The 5,994-nt window shown below is 38.7% G+C and overlaps 1 long non-coding RNA gene across 1 annotated transcript; it reads left to right on the forward strand.

The window, feature by feature from the left end:
* Positions 1 to 4,497: 4,497 nt before the first annotated feature.
* Positions 4,498 to 5,436, forward strand: LOC132896019 (uncharacterized). Its single transcript, XR_009655906.1, has 3 exons — positions 4,498 to 4,569; positions 4,910 to 5,076; positions 5,265 to 5,436. It is a non-coding gene; the product is annotated as an uncharacterized LOC132896019 (long non-coding RNA).
* The last annotated feature ends 558 nt before the right edge of the window (positions 5,437 to 5,994 follow it).

Raw genomic sequence — 5,994 nt, forward strand, 5'->3', positions numbered from 1 at the left:
GTCACACTTACAGACACAGGGCCAGCAGACGTGTAGTTAGGCCAACTTTGCATGGTGTTGAACTATCATGTCATGTTGATTTCTGCAGTGCAAGGTGTGAAACTTTGACAACATTTTACTCTCATTTGAAAACACACATTAGAGAGGGGAAAACAGTTGCTTGTCCTTATAGACACTGTTGCAAGAGCTTTACAGTTTTGTCAACATTCACCTCACACATGAGTCGGAAACATAAAAATGGTGCTGAGGAAAATTTGTCTGAGTCTGTTGTGAATCCTGGTGTTTCCCATGACAGGGAACAAGATAACTATGATATGCAGATTGATAATCCCAGTGATACAGGTGATGAACTAGAGATTTTCCCAGAAATTGCTAATGAATCACAGTTCTTTAAAAATGTTGCCCTTTTTTACTTGAAATTGCAAGCAAAGTTTTTGCTTCCATCCTCTGTGATCCAGACAATTATTGAAGATTTTCAGGAAATACATGATATAAGCCAGTCTCATTTGCTTTTCAAACTAAAAGAGAAATTGATTACACTTGGAATTTCTGAAGCTGACACAAACAATGTGATTCAAGTCATGAAAACTGAGGATCTCTTTAGGACCTGCAACACTCAGCCACTGAAAACTGATCAGAAAAGAAAAACAGTCTTCAAGAACAGCTTCAACTACGTTGAACCAGTTCAGATCTGTCTAGGTCAGAATGAGGCAGGTAAAGAGTGTTTTGCCCAGTATGTTCCTATTAAACAGACAATTGATTCTCCCTTACATTGTGAATCAGTGCAGGAACAATATAAGCAAGTGCACTCCAGTATTGGTTCTAAGGATGTTCTTAAGGATGTGTGGGATGGCAAAAATATGGCTGAGAATGTGTTCTTCCAGACAGAGAGCTCATCACTGGGCTTGATCCTGTATCAGGATACATTTGAAGTGGTAAACCCACTAGGATCTGGAAAGAAAAAGCACAAGATACTTGCAATATATCTAACTCTTGCAGATTTAATGCCACACAACAGATCCAGCACTGATCAAATGCAACTTGTTCTTCTCTGTAAAGAACATGATTTTAAGTATTTTGGTCAAGACTTGGTTATGGCACCCTCGTCAATGACCTTAAAGATCTTGAAGTCAATGGTGTTACCCTGTCTGATGGAAAGGTCTACAAGGGAACTGTGTGTGCCATTGCAGGTGACAACTTGGGGTCACATAACATAGGAGGCTTTGTGGAGAACTTCAGCAGGAGTTCTCACTTCTGCAGATATTGTGATATCAGCAGAGAAGCACTCCATGCAGATCCTCTTATCCAGGGCACAAAACGCACAGTAGAGTCATACAGTGGTCATGTTCAGAGCAGTGAAGGACAGTCTACATGTAGCGGAGGTGTTAAATTTGACTCTTTGTTTAACACGCTCAAATACTTCCATGTATGTCAGCCAGGGTTGCCTCCATGCATTGGCCACGATCTTTTTGAAGGTATTGTATCCTCTGATCTGGCATTGTACATTTTCCATCTTGTTAAGGTGGATAAAATGTTTAGCTATCTTGAGTTGAATAGATGAATAAATCAGTTCAAGTATCTAGGTAGGGATGCTAATAACAAACCATGTGAGGTTAACCCGGAGGGTGGAAAACTTGGGGGACATGCAGTGCAGAATTGGTGTTTGCTGAGAATGTTGCCTGTTTTAATCGGAGACAAAGTAAAGAATCCAGGTGACAACAAAGTATGGCAGTTGGTTTTGCAACTTAGAGAAGTTGTGGACCTCAGTTGTGCACCTGCAATTTCATATGGCCAGATAGCCTACCTAAGAGTTCTGATTGATGAATATTTGCATTGCCGAGTGCAGACCTTTCCTGACAACCCACTGAAGCCCAAACATCATTATGTTGGTCATTATCCTGAGCTCATTATCCAGTTTGGGCCACTGATTCGCCTATGGACTTTAAGATTTGAGAGCAAACACACATATTTTAAGCAGTGTTTAAGGAAATTGCGCAACTTTAAGAATCCATGTTCTACTCTTGCAAAGAGACATCAGCTTCTGCAGGCCTTTCTGAGTGCTGGTATCTTCTTCCCTCCAGATGTTTCAGTGGAGAAGGGCACACAGTTTTTCTCAGATGACTACAATGATGCAATCAGAGAGGCTGTTGCGCATCACAATTTTGAGCCCACAAACACTCTGATAACCAATGAAGTGACTGTGAAGGGGACAAAATATAGAAAGAACATGCACATTGTGATTGATGACGATGAGGGGCTTGTTACTGGAAAAATCAAATTGATTCTCGTTCAGGATTCAGCAGTATATTTTATTGCTGAAAAGTATAAAGCACTGTGTATTCCTGATATGGGTGTTTACAGCCTCACACTGATGCAGAGAAATTACTGTTTTATTAATCAGGATAATCTGCTAGATTACTATCCCTTGCCTGAGTACACTGTCCATGGCACACCACTGATAATTCCTCACCATTCTTTCCTTCTAGTTCTGAATGATGGCGAACGTGAGTGAAGAAATCAAAGAGATCATCTGCAAGACTTTGCCAAATCTGTCAGAGGAAACCCAGTTGCAAATAATATCGAAACTTCAGAGCTCTGGCTTGGAGTCAAAAGAATACTTAAAATATGTACAACAGGAAGACATTGCTGATCTGTTACCTGTTATCTAGCGCCGAAAACTCTTGGATGCATTCAAGTTAGGTAATATATGGTCAATTTATCATTATCTTATTGTATTCTTTTGTTTATTCAGTTATTCAGTTTATTAAGTTCTTTTTTTCTGAAACTACATAATGCATCTTTAAACTTTTCAAGTGCACCTGATATAAGTTATATAGTCATATATGCAGTATATACTATATACAGTTATATAGACTTTTGGCTAATGTATGCTGTGATTCTTTTTTTTGTTTGTTTGTTTGTTTGTTTGTTTGTTTGTTTGTTTGTGTTTTAGAAAGCGAGACAGTTGCTTTGGATTTTGAAATCATTCCAACTTCATCATCACTGAGTAGTGATTGCTCGCTGACTGGGTCACCATCACCATGCACTCTGCCTATTTCTAGCTCATTGCCTAATTCTACCACCATTCCACCATGTTCAAGCAACAGACCTTCCACCTCTATAATGAAAACATGGCCAGAGACATTTCAGGTCCCTTGGGAACAAATGCCAGCAGCAATTCGTACTGCCATTGCAAATGGCACGAGACCAACAACACTGGAGCGACGCCAGATGGTTAGAGTTCTTGCAGATGCAATGACAAAATATGAAGCAAACCCCACTCATGCACAGTGCTTAATAGTGGTTCGAAATATCATCCGGCAGTACCCAAAGACCTTTGCTGATCTTACACCAAGTGGGTCACTTTTGAGCGGAGGTTATACATCCCTCTTGATCCAAGTGAAAAACCGCATTGAGAATATAAACTGTGACAGAAGCTTCTCACGTCACCGATCCTCTACAGGCAAGAGAGGTCCAACTGACACGTATGGGTGCACAAGATTTCAGCCAGAGCTACCCCCAGAAGAAACTGATGAGACTTTAGAGCAGCAACGCCAGAAACTGGATGGGATTTACAGACAGGATGGTGCAGGTGGAGCAGAAAGAGCCAAAGTGAAACATCTAATGGAGCTCACTTTCTCTCTACAACGCCGTCATATAAATATACTTCCACCACCTGACATTGAAGATGTGAAAAGCAAATGGCCTTTTCTTTTCCTGCCAAGGTATATATATACGCACATTTTGAATTGCTCACAGACATCAATGTGCTTCGTAGCCTGGAACTCGGTATGGAGGAATGTGGAAGAGCCATCATAGAATACTTCAGGGAGAAATCTACTAACAAAGATGTCAAGGATATCCTCTCCAATGGTGTCGATAATGAGATGACACTTCGTGTTGTTCAGCTGCTCATGGCACACTTTGGAGAGGACTTAACCGGGCTGATCCTTCTTACAGATGTAAGATGTTTTAATTTTATCTTAAGTGTACAGATGTGTGTACTAGTTTTGGGGAATCCTATGTGAAAACAGTAGAATAAATTATTTTGTGACGTAATGGTAGCTGCTTGTAAGCTGATAAAGTACCTCAATGTTCACACATCTCTTAAATTGCATCATGGGTAAGCAGGTGCAAGGTTTTAAAAACAAAAGTTCACATTTTTTTCTTCTTAAAAATCTAATTATGGTAAGCATATTTTGTCTCTACAGGTTTCTGCCACTGCAGCTGACACTGAGACCACTCTCAGTCTTCCTGCAAGTCCTTGCCTGATACCGCCTGGTATGCATTTAATTTACTTATCTACATTATATATCATATTGGCCATTCATTTTGAGTTTGATGTTTACACAAGATAACATGTATTCCCATCTTACTATGACTTGAAGTTTCAGGTGCAACAGAGCAAGTTACAATTAGAGGGTGGATGATCACCTTAGAGGGCCGTGTGATCTCTGAGGGCATCACACCAACATTTGTAACAGGACTTGCTGCTCTGTTTGCAATCTACTACATATTCAACCTTCAGTATCAACATGAAGCAGCCTGCACTCTGGAATTCATTCAGAGGTAAAAATCCTGTCTTTCCTTGACATCATTGTGGATATATACAATTAAATTAATGTGTTTGTATTGTTTTGCATACAATGGTTAGTACTGTACATTTCAACACACACACACACACACACACACACACACACACACACAGACTGGGTAGTTTGCTGGACTTAAAGCTTTATTTCAATTCCATTTAATGTCACTTTTATATGTTATTCAAGTCCAGTCTATTTATGCAATGAAGAAAGATATAAAAAACAATTTATTTAACAATGCATTTAATTGAATGTACTGTACACAAAACAGTATGTTGTTGCAATGCCACTCTGATATTATACTATTTTGACTTCAGGCGCTTCATCGGTATTAATCCAGAAAGAGGGACAAAGGCCAAAAGAGGCAAGGTTGTCTCCAAGAAAACAGGTTTGATTGTCCAGAAGAAGTCTGCTACAGTCAATACACACGTTGCCATGCTACTGAAGAATCTTGCTGACTTTGAATGGAACTTCATTTAGATTGGTGAGCTCTATAATCTTGCACTTTCTTTTGACAGTCTGGCATTGCCACATGCACAAGAGAACCGGTATTACCTTCATATGCACTAGTTTAGAGTGTATTGTGCATTCCTAATTTTATAGTTTATGTATTATTGTGATTATGATTGTTGTTGTTGCTATGACATTGGTAACACTGGAATAATTCTGCAGTGAGGAACAGCAGCTACCAAAGTGATGTTCTCCTGGTTCCACAAGAAGTAAAAACACAAGCCTACCTCATAGAAACTCCAAGTCAACCTTCCTGTTGCAGAGATGCCAACCTTTTCCTGTTTTTGTTGATGCATATTATTGAAGTGTTCTGCTATACTATAATAGTTTCAAAATGCCATTGCACATTTGCAACGGTTCTTAAGTTTGCTGTCCAAATTTTGCAAATTTTGCATATGTTCAGTATGTTTAAAAAAAAGACAGAATTTAATCTTTTTGTCATACAGTAGTCTAAAGACACTATTCTACTGTTCTGTTTGCCAGAAATCAGTGTCTTCCTTCTTTATTTGTCATTTTTGAAAGTAGCAATACTCTTGTTTACTGGAAAAATATATTGCTCTTTAAAATAAATGTATTTGATCGTGATTCTCTCCAAGTTTGTATTGATTATTTGGCACGATATACACAATAATGCATATCTTAGCCCAGAAAACATTGCCCAGTACTGATTGCAATGAAGACCGACATTTTAGGTAACTGCTAAATGTAGTTATTGTATTATCTACTGTGCTTGTCTGTAGAAACAACTTAAACATAATTTCAAATAGTCACAGAAATACGCTGCATTTATTCTTTTTATTGTATTAGACAGAAGTCATTTAACAGTGTCATACAGAAATATACAGAAATAGAGTAACATTAGAGTAATAGCCTGTAAACCAGAAATACAGTA

Source organism: Neoarius graeffei, chromosome 13, assembly GCF_027579695.1.
Source record: "Neoarius graeffei isolate fNeoGra1 chromosome 13, fNeoGra1.pri, whole genome shotgun sequence".
NCBI classification, from domain to species: Eukaryota; Metazoa; Chordata; class Actinopteri; order Siluriformes; family Ariidae; genus Neoarius; species Neoarius graeffei.